The sequence below is a fragment of the Amblyomma americanum genome, chromosome 1 (assembly GCF_052857255.1).
Source record: "Amblyomma americanum isolate KBUSLIRL-KWMA chromosome 1, ASM5285725v1, whole genome shotgun sequence".
Classification (NCBI taxonomy): Eukaryota; Metazoa; Arthropoda; class Arachnida; order Ixodida; family Ixodidae; genus Amblyomma; species Amblyomma americanum.
In genome coordinates, this window is record NC_135497.1 from 330,441,618 (window position 1) to 330,456,428 (window position 14,811).

General features: G+C 47.8%; 1 pseudogene; it reads right to left on the reverse strand.

The window, feature by feature from the left end:
* Positions 1-1,366: 1,366 nt before the first annotated feature.
* LOC144120807 (nose resistant to fluoxetine protein 6-like) lies at positions 1,367-14,387 on the reverse strand (annotated as a pseudogene).
* Positions 14,388-14,811: the final 424 nt, after the last annotated feature.

Below are 14,811 nucleotides of genomic sequence, written 5' to 3' on the forward strand. Positions count from 1 at the left end.
TCCGCAAGTGCACTTGGTGTTTGTAAATTGCTTTCTGTGGAAAGGAAATGACGCAATATCTGTCGCACATCTCGGCGGACACCTGAACGGCGCCGTAAGGGAAGGGATATAGGAGGGACGGAGAGAAGAAAGGAAGAAAGAGGTGCGGTAGTGGAGGTCTCCGGAATAATTTAGACCACCTGGGGATCTTTAACGTGCCCTGTCATCGCACAGAACACGGGCGCCTTTGCGTTTCGCCTCCATCGAAACGCGGCCGCCGCGGTCAGGTTTGAATCCGGGTGCTCTTTATGTTTGTAAACTCGTCACTTGTGTATATATTGCTTGCATCTGACCTTAAGGGTGCCACAGTGAAACAACACGCCTCGCTGATACGAAGTTTCCACAGTTCAGGTCGCGACAAGCCGCTTAGACAAGCGCGCGAATTTTTGCCGTGATCCTTGTCCACCAACATGATGGCCATCTGGCATGCGCCAGTGGAAGCTGTCTATACGTTCCTACATAGAAAGCGACGGGGGGAAGGGGGGGGGGGGGCAGGTGGAGAACGTTTGAGCTACTGGAATACTGTTTCTTCGCGTGCATTAATTTTCCCAGCATGGCCACTTGTATGAAAAATTGAATAAGTTTAGTCAGTGAATAAGGGGTCTATATACCATTGAATGGGAAAGTGCCTATATACCATTGAATGGGGAATTCCTGAGCATTTCGGCTGTTGTGGGCCTTTTTCCTTGCCCGCGATACTTCATGTATAAACACTCGTAATTGGGTTCGAAATTGAGTTCTTTGGGATGTCGCCTCAGCTTCTACCACGAATCCGTGTAGGCAAAGAAACAGTGAGGGTGCAGTCATTTTCTGTTGTACTTCTTTTTTAATTTCCGAAAGAGTGCAACATGTAGAACTTTCGGTGCTGCTTAACGAACAAATTTTGTATTCGGAATGGAATTCACCACTGCTTCTTTTTCTCACTTAGGAACACAAGTGGCATAGAGGAGCTTTAGGCAGTTCAAATCCTTAGACCGTGCCCTGTAGAGCCATATTATTACGCGAGAAGAAAAACATGACAATGTGCGTCGTTTCAAAGAGTGGATCATTCCTCGATTTCGCACCGATATCAGGCTGCAATCTTCAATGCACAATCGTCCTGGTGTATGGAATCGGTGTAAAAAAAAACAAAAATATTTCACGCAGAAAAGTGCGACATTATTTCACTCAACTGTACTTTCTTTAATCTAGTATTTCATGTCTTGTTTGGAACATCAATTTTTTGTAATTTCATTATTCTGGTTGCGCGTCTATGCAACCGTGACATCTTTTGTACGCTTTGTATTTATCTATGTGTCTTTCATATCCCTTGCATCACCTTGTTTTTTTCCTCCGTTTAGATATGCCGTGTATGAACAGATCAAATAGGTTTCTGCATAAGTTCTATAAACACACCAACAACCGATATGAAGGCAAAACGAACTATTTACACATTTGAGCACCTAGACAGACAACATGCCCTCAAAAATTCACTGTGATCACGGTGGCACCGGGTGCAGTGTCCTTTTCGCTAAATTCACTTTCACATGCGCTGTTGACGTAGCCGTTGAGGTTACGTCCGTTGATAGCGTTTTTCGTGACGTCAGGGAAGCCGTTCATGCACTCATGCATGGGCAGCGCCACGTCCCATGTTTTGCCGGCGGCGTCTCCGCTGGAGACTTGGATTGCTTTCAGTTCCTGATTTTCGTCCTTAATTTTGGAGTTGTCACTCATGATCGATTTCTTGGGTATGATTTTGGTGAATAATGCATTGTCCAGACAGGCCACGGGGCACTCGATGAAGATGTAGACGATGGAACCCACTACATAGGACATGATGGCCTGGGACAGGTACGCTTGAGCCTGCAAACATCAAAAATGGCTGAGGATAGCAGCGTGTTTTGACACCGAGCTGCAGTTACTCTGCGTTTCCGCTGCCGCGCCAGCGACTAACAACGGGCTGTCCCACATTTGAACGCCGGATCAAGAGGCCACTTATCAAACACAAAGGCAGCACTGGTTAAAGATTTCTAACGTGTAATCAAGTTAGTAAAGAATCCTTTCATTGCAGTTTGGTCTGTGAAAGTTAGCCGATCTTTGTGGCGTTGGACGATATGCCTGTGCTTGTTTCGGGATTCAAGCGACGCATGCGAGTCAGACGCGTTTCATTCACGTACCTGCAGGAATGGCTGCTGACTGATGTTCTCTCGGCTGAGGGTGGCGTTGCAGCCCATCAGGGTGACGTGCACGAGGTAGACGGAGAAGGAGAGCCTTCCCAGGGGTTACATATGGGCTAGGCGAGGAGGTTGTTGACGAAGCCGCCGTGGCCCGTCGCACACGCGTACATGACCCAGGAGGCGCCCAAGCTCCAGGAGGCGCGGTGGAGGCCCGCGTAGAAGGCCGACTCGAGCCTCTCCGGCTGCCGGCCATCGAACCAGGTGCGCACTCCCAGCAGCGCGGCCAGGGATGCGGTGGCGGCCAGAGCCCATGCGGCGCCCTGGATGAGCCTTGACAGCTGGTTTTGCCGCACGGCAAGGCAACCGAAGGTCATGCCGACGAACAGGGAAGCCGCATGCGTGTACGCCTTGATGTAGCTGTTGATGATACTCCTGCGCAGTTCACAGAGGTAGAAGGTATAATGGCATGCCCTCATCCTCTATAGAGACGATCTAGCAAACGTTAAAGGCCGCTAATGATAGGTACGCAGGTACACTGAAAGACGGAAACCAAGGGAGCGAGACTCTGTGAAGCTCCCGCTACTCCAGAATGTGAAATTAGGAAGAAAAAGAAGCCCCTCAACCCACATCTCGTGCTTTTCTTCTTTTAAGGGCATGATCGACACACGAATGCAACCAACGCGATCAGATATACTCATTGCAGTCTGGGGCAAGTTCAGAATTTGTTTCACGTTGTAGACGTTTCCGTTCTAGCTATGCCGATCGTGCAGAGTTTATACCTTTTGTGAGCACCTGACGTTTTCATGCTACACCCCGTGCACGCCCTTCAGGGCCATGACGGTTTCAACAGCATTTCACGCCTGCTCCTTTGTACAAGCCCCAATCTGACGACGAAGCTTTCTGTTCATGCTTACGGGCAGACGCATATGAAGCTGTACGCATATCCTTTGCTATGTATACACTACTCAAGGAGCTTGCATTGCTCCTCCTCTGCGTCGTCGTTACCATAGCCCCACCAGTATCATGCTCATTCTCGCTCCGCACCTTTTGTCGCAACTACTAAGAATCTTATAAACGCCCACTTTTTCAAAGACTTACGTCGTGTTCGCAAAACAAGCCTGCACGTGTACTGCCAGAATGACTTACTGGACGTCTGCAGTAAAAACAATGTTGAATTGTGTGTAGTTTTTGACGTAGACTTGGATGCCCGCCGTCAGGCAAGCGGCAGCTACGGAAGCTCCCGTAAGCCACAAAGCTACCTTAGGCCACCTGTAAAATGCACATGAAAGAAACGTTTCTTCACATTTCTCTTTCACTCATAACTGAACGTGCGCAGACAAACTCAGAGGAAAACGCCAAGGGATCAAAAAGAGAAGAGCTTAACTGAATGTAGTTGATGCGCCAGGCTTTATGGTTTTTCTTTTACGCCGGTTGGCAGCGTAGACCGTAGGTAATGCCAATATTTAGGGCATGTTGAAGGAACTGAGCGACAAAAAGGCTTTCACGCTGATACTACACAATAATGACATTCTTGCGTATGAATCAGCGGCTCCGTTTGCTTTACGCTTATGTAGACGATTATCCATTGCCTGTTACGACTAAACATGACAGCACACTTCAATTTCAAACAGATGATAAGCTTCGGAATACACCTCACATTGATTCAAAAGAAGATAGGTTGCTATTTGAAATAGATCAAAATAGCAACACGTCAGCTCTAATGCTTACACGAAGTCTCTTTGGCAAAGATGGAAAATGAGTCACTCGATGTAAATATCAGTTTATCTCATGCAAGCAAAGTCTCCCATAGCAGTGACAACGCGAGAAATAATGTTCACCTGGGGAAGATGGCAACCATGACTATAGTGCTGTGAATTGCAATCTGGTATTCCATGGAGATGTACCAGTAGTGTGGCATACACTGCAATCCAGAGAATAAACCATGAGCAGCTCATAAAATACCTTCTGACAAGCGAGACACACAAAATACAAATGTTTCAGTTACACATTGCAGTTAAGATTTACGGTTTATGGTTTATGAGGGTTTAACGTCCCAAAGTGGCTCAGGCTTTGAGAGACTCCGTAGTGAAGTACTCGGGAAATTTCGACCACCTGGGGTTCCTTAACGTGCGCTGACATCGCACAGTAACCAGGTCTCAAGAATTTCGGAGCCATCGAAATTCGACCGCCGCGGCCGGGATCGAACCCGCGTCTTTCGGGTCAGCAGCCGAGCACCATAACCACTGAGCTACCGCGGCGGGCTGAAGTTAAGTTTTTGCATTGTTTAATGGGAGAAAAAAAATGTAATCGTTCGTCAACGAACGAACAACGTACACTTTTATTCTTGCTCTATAGGTAACGGCTTCAGGGGCATTAGACAGCAGAGTGATGTAAGTTTACATCGGTGCATTCTTATACGTGCCTGCACGTGTGGGGTCTTTGAATCTAAAGTTTATGGCAATAATAATAATGCGACAGCCCACACTGCCATAGAAAGAGACTTAAATCCCGAACACAACAAAGCGCAGTACGGGGTCTGTCAGCGTGCCCGTTAAATGGCCACACACGTCACAGCCTCCCAATTATCGTTTCAAGTAGGAAAATCGAACTTCTGCACAAGCAGCTGAACGCGCTTCAACGCGAAGACTCACCAGGTCCTTGTAGTCGTCCATGTAGTTCTGGCTCATGGTGAATGTCTTCCAACAGTTCTTGTCGCAGGGCTTCATCAAAAGCGGCCAGTAGTCGTGCAGCGGGGGTCCGTCCACGATGGCCGGTATGAGGTACACGAATCCCAGCAACGCAGCCATCGGCACCATCAGTCTGTGCAGATGCAGTGGATGCATGCGTTATAGCCTACCCGAGCGCGCGTACAGGTGCGAGCAGCTATGGAGACAGCTTGGGCGTGACGTCATAGGCGCCGTGAAAGTGGACCATGCTTCCTCAGTACACGTTGGCGTAGTTGGCACTAAGAGGATTAGAAGAGCGCGCAGCCTTACACCGTGGTCTGGATCCGCCAACATGGCAGCTGCTGTGATGTCGGTGCAAGCTATGCAGAGGTTATCCCGAAACTCAGGAACGCCTCAAACGGAAACTGAGAAACAGACCAACTAAGAAAGAGTGTGGCTGCTACAGAATGACCCTTGGGCGATATGGATAAAGGCGGCGCAAGTGAAGAGTGCTTGTGTATAGGTCCTCTGTGCTGATTGCGCTAGTGGCATTTGCAGGATCAACAGTGTACTTCTCAGGAAACGAGTACCACGATGTCTACCGACAGAGTTATCAGCGCCAATAACCAGCTTTGAAACACGAACTACCTGTGGGTGTGTAACTACATACAGCAGTGCCGTTATAAGTTCGGAACATCAACGGCCATCGGCTGTTCACAGTCACCATTTCGTAAAAAAAATAACAAAGACGATTTCTGGCGTGAAATCGCGTGCGTTTGTTGCCTTTTTATCGCTCCTTTCTCTGTAAGCAGTGCTCACCCAAGCTTTCGATACGCATGAGGCTCGCTGCAACAGAAAGGAGGTAAATAGCTCTGTGTGTGTAGCCGGAAGAAACAATAAGTCGTCGTAGTTTTCTTGCAGCCCCGCCACTTAGACAATGCGCCGTCACTTGGACAATGAGCTTCGTGAACATAAAGAAGTGAACATATTCCCTCTCATGGGATAAAAAACAAAAAAACACAGGAAGGATATGAAGAGAGGTTAAGTACTCAGTCTTTTCTTCGCATTGATCTTCTGTCAAAAACTCTACTTATCTATACCCTTTCTTTTCGTTCAGTAAAACACGTCACAAATCGAAGCTCGTAGTTGAAGCCGTGCAGTGTAAATCATTCTATTCTAAACTATGTATCGGCACAATACACGGCGGCATTCCTTCCCATTCCGGCTCACCTGATATAGCGTCTCACGAGCGGCATGATGTAGAGCAATACCGGCGAAACGTCCCTCCCCAGGAAGCCGGAAATGAATGCGCTGCAAAAGTTTGATTTTGGTGCAGATGAATCCTCTCTCGTTTATTCAAGCGGTGCTCACGAAGAAAACAGACTTAGGATAGAAGAGAAAAACATATGAGGGTCACTGTGGGAAGTCCGGTTAGCATTTAGATTGGGTATGATAATTTAAGTAAGGAGCTTATTTTTATATTAGTGCTGTTTTAGGTCAATTTAACCAATAAACTGAATATGTCATGGAACTGTAAGAGGAGAATAATGATACGGAGTTTTTTTTCCCCCACAATTCAGTGGTTGAGTAGAGAATCACATTTTCAACTTTCGATTCCTGTGCTCTCTAATGATTCTCTTTTCCCGGTGATAGTTTTCAATCGGGAAATTCGAGTGGCAGGAGCAGAAGGGTATGTCTCCGCGCGGTCATTTTCACTGCCTGTTTTACAACAAGCGTGGAATTAACGATATAAACAAACTTTTTTCTCTCGCAATCGTGCGCGATTCCTCTCTCATCAGTCAAACGCTGAGCCTGGAACCATTTGGGTAGAGTTGCTACAGTGCTGGCCGAAGTGTTATCTGTCTACTGTCGCCATAAGTCCCAGTTCAAGCGCTGCTATAGCCCCCTCATCCGTTAAACCGTTATCCGCTAAAGCAACGACATTGCGATACTTACGTTATGGCGAGAAATGTCTCCACAGCCATGAAGGTGTTCAAATGGACAGTAAGCAAGATGTCCTCTTGTACCCGACGCATGAGGCGAATCGTGTTAGCTGAACGGAAAGGAAAAATCGTAAATATACAAATATTTAATGTCATCCTGAGTCATTGCTGAGGTCTGCTGACTGGACTACCCGCGCTCGATTTTGCATTAATTCTGGCATACATCCGACCAAACTAAATCGTAGCTATCGTGTTAAGTTCATGCTGTGATATCGTTGTATGTGGTACATGAGTTTCGACGTCCCGAAGCTCCACGCGGGTTATGAGAAGCGCTATAATAAAGGACTCCGAATTAAATTCGACTGCTTGGGGGTCTTTTACATACGCGTTCAGCGCACAGCACTCGAGCGTACTTTGCATTTCGCCTTTGTCGAAATGAGACCGCGTTTCGGTTCCACGAGGCTGCACTCGTCAGCCAGACGCCACATCCACCGAGCCACCGCGGCACGTTGCCTTCCAGCATTCTGGCGCCCCTTCCACTTTTTCTCCCGCTTAGGTTTCGCGCCAGCACCCTGGAGCGTCCTTGATACTCACAGCTGGCGTGAAGGTCTCGAAGCATGTGGCTGTGTCCCAGCACCACCCACGTGGCCGAGAAGACCCGCACGCCGTGGATAAATCCGAGCTTGTTTGAGTAGTCTCCCCAGTTGGGCATCTCCATCAGCTTCTTGAAGGCCCTCCGAAGGGCGAGAGATTACACGGCTTCGTGCACGAAGCCTGCGAAATGGCGCCAGCGATGTTCACAGCTGCGACAGAGACAAAGCGATCGGACATCATCGCGTTGCCGAATCACAGAACGCGTCGTGAGGTTTGCTGGAAGCTGTTCGATTATTCTTGTCTCCCAACATTGTGAAAGCACTTTCCTTGAGGCTTCAACGCTCTGATAGAGCCCCAGGCTGTTGTTTGTGGCCGGATACGATACAACCTTTTACACTAGCCCCGAAGGTTTCCTTTGTACGCTAGGATGCCTCTATTGTCCGCCTTACTCTGTTTTATATACTTTTTTTGCCAGAATAATTGTGCTGTACGTACAACTGTGCTTTGTACATTGAAGGAATAATTCAAGTTGACGAATGTGCCTATGAGTACACAGGCGACTGCAGCCGACGCAGCGCTGGCTATCGGAATTACACAATACCTTTCGGGCGAGAAGGAGCGCCGCAGCACACAGACACTATGTGTGCGTGTGTGTGCATTGGTGCGTGCGTGCGTGGAGTTTGTAGATACTGCGCTCGCGACCGGAGAGCGAAGAAATGAACTTGACAAGACTTGCTACTTCGGCTTATTATGTATACATAGTTCCGCTGGAAGGAATGGCGCGCCAAGAACAGTTAACGTTGGAAGAAAAACACCCGCGCATGTTGTGTTCTTATTCCAAAGGCCAGTTTTTGTTGCGCCATTCGTTCGAGCGAAGGCACGCGACCGAAAAACTTTCTTACCTGTGAAGGCGTTGTATTTCGTCAACCTGTCTTCTGCCGCCACCACCGTCCTATAGATGTCGTATGCAGTTCCGAAGAGGATGAAAGCCGTCCACAGCACAAATATGCACCTGCAAAAAGTGCGTAAAAAAGAAGTGTCTTAGGTTGTGCGTAAGGGCAGTGCAACATTCGTAGAGCCCACAACCACTAAGAGGCGAGTTACTTACAAAAACTGGTTACACGACTCGCATTCGCACAAAAGCGAAACAGAAACGACAACAAAACAGGGTCTGAACATTTTGAGTCGACGAAAGTTTACGCAAGTGACAAGAGAGAATACGTATGGGCCCACAAAAGTTTCTGGAATGCCAAAAGCGCGCAAGACTTGGATTACCTCGCTACGTACAGGGACAACCATTCATCGATGCATGTCTCGCAAGAAAGTGCGGAGCACATTTCTTCAATTAGTGGCTACGCGCTTAGACTGCTCAGGAATTCAGCTTTGTTGTAATTTTCTTCTTCCGAACGCTCTTGTGGGCACCGGCACGTTTTGGCTGTAATTGCCGAGGTGTTGACCAGAAGACAAGCACACTGATATGAGAGGAATGCACTCGCATATTCACTAACTGCTGCTGCCTGCAGTACCAACCACACTTGGTTTAGTGGTCGAGACTTTTTAGAGTAGATTGCTCGTGGGCAGACTGCGAAACTGCCATAATGGAAGCAATGCGCTCAATCACAGCGCAGTAAATGAGTCAAGAGTGAACTGAAAGCAATCGGTATTTGAGGGAGAGAAAGGAAATCCATACACATAGAATAATACACGTACCCACACATAGGAAAAGGAAGCACGATTGTGTTTGCCAAAAGGAGAAACATTTACATAAATAAATAATAAATAAATAAATAAATAAATAATAAAATAAATAAATAAATAAATAAATAATGCCTCCGGGGCCGACGAAACGGGGCTTGTGGCGGTGGAGCATAAAAGGCCGGGCTACTACGGTAGGCGGCAAGGGTGGGAGAGCGACGTGTACTGGTGACTGCTTCAGCATAGGTGAGCGGTGCTGCCACAGGCAGAAGTGGGCGGCTGGACAGCAGAACTGCAGCTAAATGCTCCTGAATAGCGCGGCGGATAGTGGGCGTGAGGGATGCCGCCTGGTGGAGAGCAGGGCAGAGGAGGTCGAGAATGTGATGTAGCAGAGAAAGCTGGCGAGCGACTTCTCGGACGAAGTCTTCGACGTGCTGCATGAACAGGGACTGTTCAGAAGACGATACATTATGGGCCAAGCCAGCAAGACCCTCCGCCGGCGCGCCGGACTGGCGCGTAGAACCGCGTTGCTTTCGTAGTCCGTCGTAGCATTGGCACAATTTGGATGACGGTAGTGACGGAGCTGGGGTTCCTCGCCAGGAGCATCTGAAAAGCGTAATCGGCAATCCCTTTAAGGATGCGATTGACTTTATCAGTTTCGGTCATGGACGGGTTGACACGCTTGCACAAGTCAACGACATCCTTGATGTAACTAGTGAATGCCTCTGGCGGTAGCTGAGCTCGAGCACGAAGACGTTGCTCGGCGCGAAGTTTCCGAACGGCGAGGCGGCCGAAAACGTCGACGAAGCTCGTCTTAAAGGACGACCAGGTGGGAAGGTCGGCTTCATGGTTGCGAAACCATAGGTTGCCAACGTCCGTGGGGTAGAAGAGGACGTTGATCAGTTTAACGGAATCGTCCCACCGATTGTAACTGCAGACACGCTCGTAGGAGGCCAGCCAATCGATGACGTCCTGGTCGTTGGTGCCACTAAGGAGTGAAGGGTCACGCTGGCGCGGCAAGCCGGAACAGGGGATGGTGGTAGGGATGGGCTGCGATGGTTCGCTTGGACTTCCCGACGAGAAGCGTTCCGCTTTGAAGTTCCAGGATGAGGAGCAGGACGGGAACCGAGACACACCCACGAAGTGTAAAGGTGTTTATTAGAAGCGCAGGTTAGTGTGTGTTGGTCGAACAGCGACGCGATGGACACACTCACAGGCATAACTCGAAATCCCATCTGCACATCGTCTACATCTTCGCTGCGCTGCTTGAACTGCTGCCGGTCGGTCCCATTACAATATAAATAAATAAATAAATAAATAAATAAATAAATAAATAAATAAATAAATAAATAAATAAATAAATAAATAAATAAATAAATAAATAAATAAATAAATAAATAATGAAAAATAGAAATAAATAAACATACAAACAAACAAACAAACAAACAAATAAATACATAAATAAACGAATATATAGGCGTCGGAAGGCTTGCATATTCCTCATTTTTTACCCAATCAGGGTTTGGCGTTGGTCCAGCTTGACTGGCCGGTCAATATAGCACCATGCAGCCTTGATATTAACCTTGAGATCACCCACTACTGCATGGAAGAAATGGAGACGCGGGTGTCCGATATGCAAACACGAGAACATTGAAGCCGATATTCATCACTTACTGTGGGACTGCCCAGCACTCAAGCCTACAAGGATCCGGCAACTCAAGGTAGCGGGTCTTTCACCAAGCAACCCTGTTTCATACACTGCCTGGACGTAGGGACCGTACTATCGTTCTCCACTGGACTTCATCAAATCAGCTAGCCTTTTTCCATACATTTAATTACGGATTCATATTTAGTCACACATTCACCCATAATTGATACCCTGTGACAATAAATTTGGTTTTAGAAAAATGGAGACGCCAGTTGTAAGAGTTCGTGGTATGAGAAGCTGTACCTCGGTTAGAACACGGGAATTCTGTAAGGTCAGCTGACCAGTGGTACTGACTTGTGACTGACTTGTGACTTGTGGCACTGCGTCAACTGTTGTTCACTCGCTGACAGAGATCCGTTCCGAACACTTAAGGTCAGAAAAGACGATGCCAAGACTGGGTTTCTTTTTATTCATTTTAATAAAAAAGTCTCCCAGCGTGCGCTGGGAATTATAAAGTCTACAAATAGTCTGCACTGTTTCTAGCTTTTCTCTCGTTCTCTTTGCCAAGAGGTGCATTATGATATACACTGCCAAAATGCAGCTGTTCACGACAGGCATCTGCTTACTTAACTGGACGGAACCTGCTGCATGACCTATTAACTCTGCTGTAGTGATTAAAAATCGACTGTAGAAATTAAAGTCAACAGGGGATTAGAATAAGTATTCTAATCGATGTGAATTAATGGGTCATTTCTGCAAGTCGATCACTGGTCCTAGTACAGTTTCAAAAAAAGAAAAGAAAGGTGTGCGAGTGTATTTTCGCTAGTCCAAACTCAGAGTTCCGTATTTAGGTACAAAAATCTTAGCGAGGCGTAGATGTATACGACACCTGTCATGACATGGGAACAATAAATGCGCCATTATGACGAAGAATAGAGCTTAGCAATTTAAACTGTTTTTGTTTTTTTTCTTACCGCCTATTCCATACGTATTATCATGGTGATTATCACGGTGGAGGCGAGGATGCAGTTCTCTTCAAATAGGGCACGTATTTACGTGGATGGCGAGGTTTTTCTGAAGAGCGATGTGCAGCCACTTTAGCAGTGACACACTTCTCAATTAACTTTTTAATTAGCGCAGTCTGGTCGTTACGGCCAACAGCAAGGTCGCAACTGCTGTGAAGATGATGTGAAATTGGTTTTTGAAATGAAGAAAACGTCGTTCTCCAAAACCATTAGCGCGAGGAAATCGGGTGATTTTTTGCCCGAAATCGTAATCGTAGCCCATGATGAGTGCTGGAAGCTCGGTGCAAAAGCAGTGTACTCTGGTGACGTGATGCAATTCGTACGGCGCCCGATTCGAGCAGCCTCCGCTATTGTACCGCGGCATGCATTTTGTCATTCACTTAATAATAATAATAATTGGTTTTGGGGGAAAGGAAATGGCGCAGTATCTGTCTTTCTATATCGTTGGACACCTGAACCGCGCCGTATGGGAAGAGATAAGGGAGGGAGTGAAAGAAGAAAGGAAGAAAAAGGCGCCGTAGTGGAGGGCTCAGGAATAATTTCGACCACCTGGGGATCTTTAACGTGCACTGACATCGCACAGCACACGGGCGCCTTAGCGTTTTTCCTCCATAAAAACGCAGCCGCCGCGGTCGGGTTCGAACCCGGGAACTCCGGCTCAGTAGTCGAGCGCCCTAACCACTGAGCCACCGGGGCGGGTCATCATCATTCACTTCGTCGCTCACAAAAACGACGGCAGCGAAGTAGGGAAAATAGAAGAAGGATAGGAGATATAGTTGAAAGAAGGAGAGCATCGAAAGGTGGCTCGTGCGCCACAGACACTCTGTGTGCCAAAGACAACAGTCCGTCCGGTAATCTGTTAGCCTCATATACCAAGAAATTCTGGGCAAGCGCAATTTTCCAACAGGAAGTTAACTTCTCGGTTATAAACACTTATGCCCCGACGTTTTCTCATATCATAAATTGCTCCATGACAATCAATACACCCACAGAACACTAGTTGGGACGCTCCTACTTTCTGCTATTTATTGTCAAAGGCGTCCCTTATTGGATTTCAATGGCAATCACTACTCGGCGCCAGCGCAGGACAAGCTTTAAAAGCAAGATTTTGCTACGGCTCAGGATGTTTCGCCATTCCCGCCAATATGTTCATAACAGTATCTTATAATACTCCACAGTTGCCTCACAAATAAAAGTGTTGTCCAAGAAAGCTCGACTTGGAGTGGCCGTTGAAGTCTGTGTCCTGCAAGAAGGCCAGAAAATCCAAGAAGGCCTTGGTAGAAAGAATATAATGCACGTCGCGGTATCTGTTGGAGGCCCAGGCGTCGGAACCTGCATGCAATTCGTCGTGGAACGAAGTTGAGGCACTGACAAATATTTGCTCCGCATCTCCTCAGGGGCGCCACAACGTGGGTAATCGCCAGCCAGGGAGAGGAGGTCATGTCGGCAAAGACGCGAGCCAGTCCAGCAGCATACCAATCGTAGCCACACGTGTTCAGGCAAGCGAGGCACCTTCCTGCAGCCGGACGGGGAGGCGTTGGAGACGCCGGGATCGCGAGGAGTTCAGCGGCAGCTGCTGCTCGATAACGGGTCTCCCCAAGTCTGACGGTACCACATCGGGCTCCTGGCTTCGCTTTCTTCAGTGCGCCTGCAACCTCGTTTGAAATATTTGCAAAATTATTCAACACAAGACGAGAAGCAACTATTCGCGGTCGGCCTAGCTGACCAGAGGCCATTTTAAGTAGGTTGTCCAAAAAGTAATGACCCTCATTTTTAATGCAGAAGCCTTACTTGCCCCATTAAACTAAAATCCGTGTGCGTGTCCGCGTGTGTGTGCGTGTGCGTGTGTGTGTGTGTGTGCGTGCGTGCGTGTGGGGGAAAGGGGCGGGCGGGCGGGCACTCGATGGTACTCATAAAAGATGGCGTCTAAATGAAACCTCGGACCGTATTCTCGATATTCGCCTAACCGCCCAGAGCGGGGCGTACCCTTGACGCGCACATAGAGGCGTTGCCAAGGTACGTTGACGCAGAATGGGATGACAAAATTGGAAAAGAAAGGAAAAAGCATCACAACGATACATACTGTCGTCTGCTACTAGGCGCCAAGTTCAAAAAACACCGATGCCCTAAAGCGTGCCGGAAGCCGAGCATTTGCGGCGCATAGGTGCGCACGCATCCCGTATTACAGCCACTGAGCGAAACAGTGCAATGCGTTGTGGTCTCAGCGTATCAGTGCATACATATGCATTGGCCAGCAAAGGAATATATGGCTCTGGCGTTGGTTCTTAATGCGGCGCGAATAGTCGCAAGATTAGTGAAGGCGGTTTAGCGGTAACTGCGTGAAGCGATGTTCTTCCCGACTCTCCCCTGCTATACCCACAAGAAGCGACGAAACTTGGCGGCAGAGCATGAAAAACACTATAAGTGAGAATTATTTGGCGGTCCCTGACTGCCGCTTCGTTGGCACATGCGGCGTTAAGCGGGAACTCATCGCGTGCCCATACAATGAAGGCAAAACAAAATGATATAGTGGAAATTTACCGCTTCATAACTTATTTTCGTCGCATGAAAAAAGAGATAAAGAAAACAACTTGAATTAAAAATTTTGTACCTTGGTCCATTCACGGCTAGGAACATAGGTGGAAGAGCTCTACGGAGCACGCAATCGCGCCAGAATTAAAATTGACTGTGCAGAGGGAAGCAGTGAATGCGATAGCGGCACTGCGCTGCAGCGCAATTCCACTGGAAGCTCTGCTCAGTTTTATGCAGAATCACCACGCGTTGGCCCACGCGCCCGATGATAGTATATCGGCCAAGGAAAGGCGGGCGCTACGCGTGCGGCTGGCAAAGGATTTTAATTGGAGGCACATGGGAGAGTGTTGTGTTGGGTTTTATGGCACATAGGCAGCTAAAGCCATCTTGCGCCAAGCTCAAGGTTGTCTGTAGAGTGTTTAGGAATATGAAAAATCATCGATGGTGTAGATGGCCTAAAAGTATTGAACTGCCTTGTAATAACAGCGAAGAAGAAATCTGGAAATAGCTAAT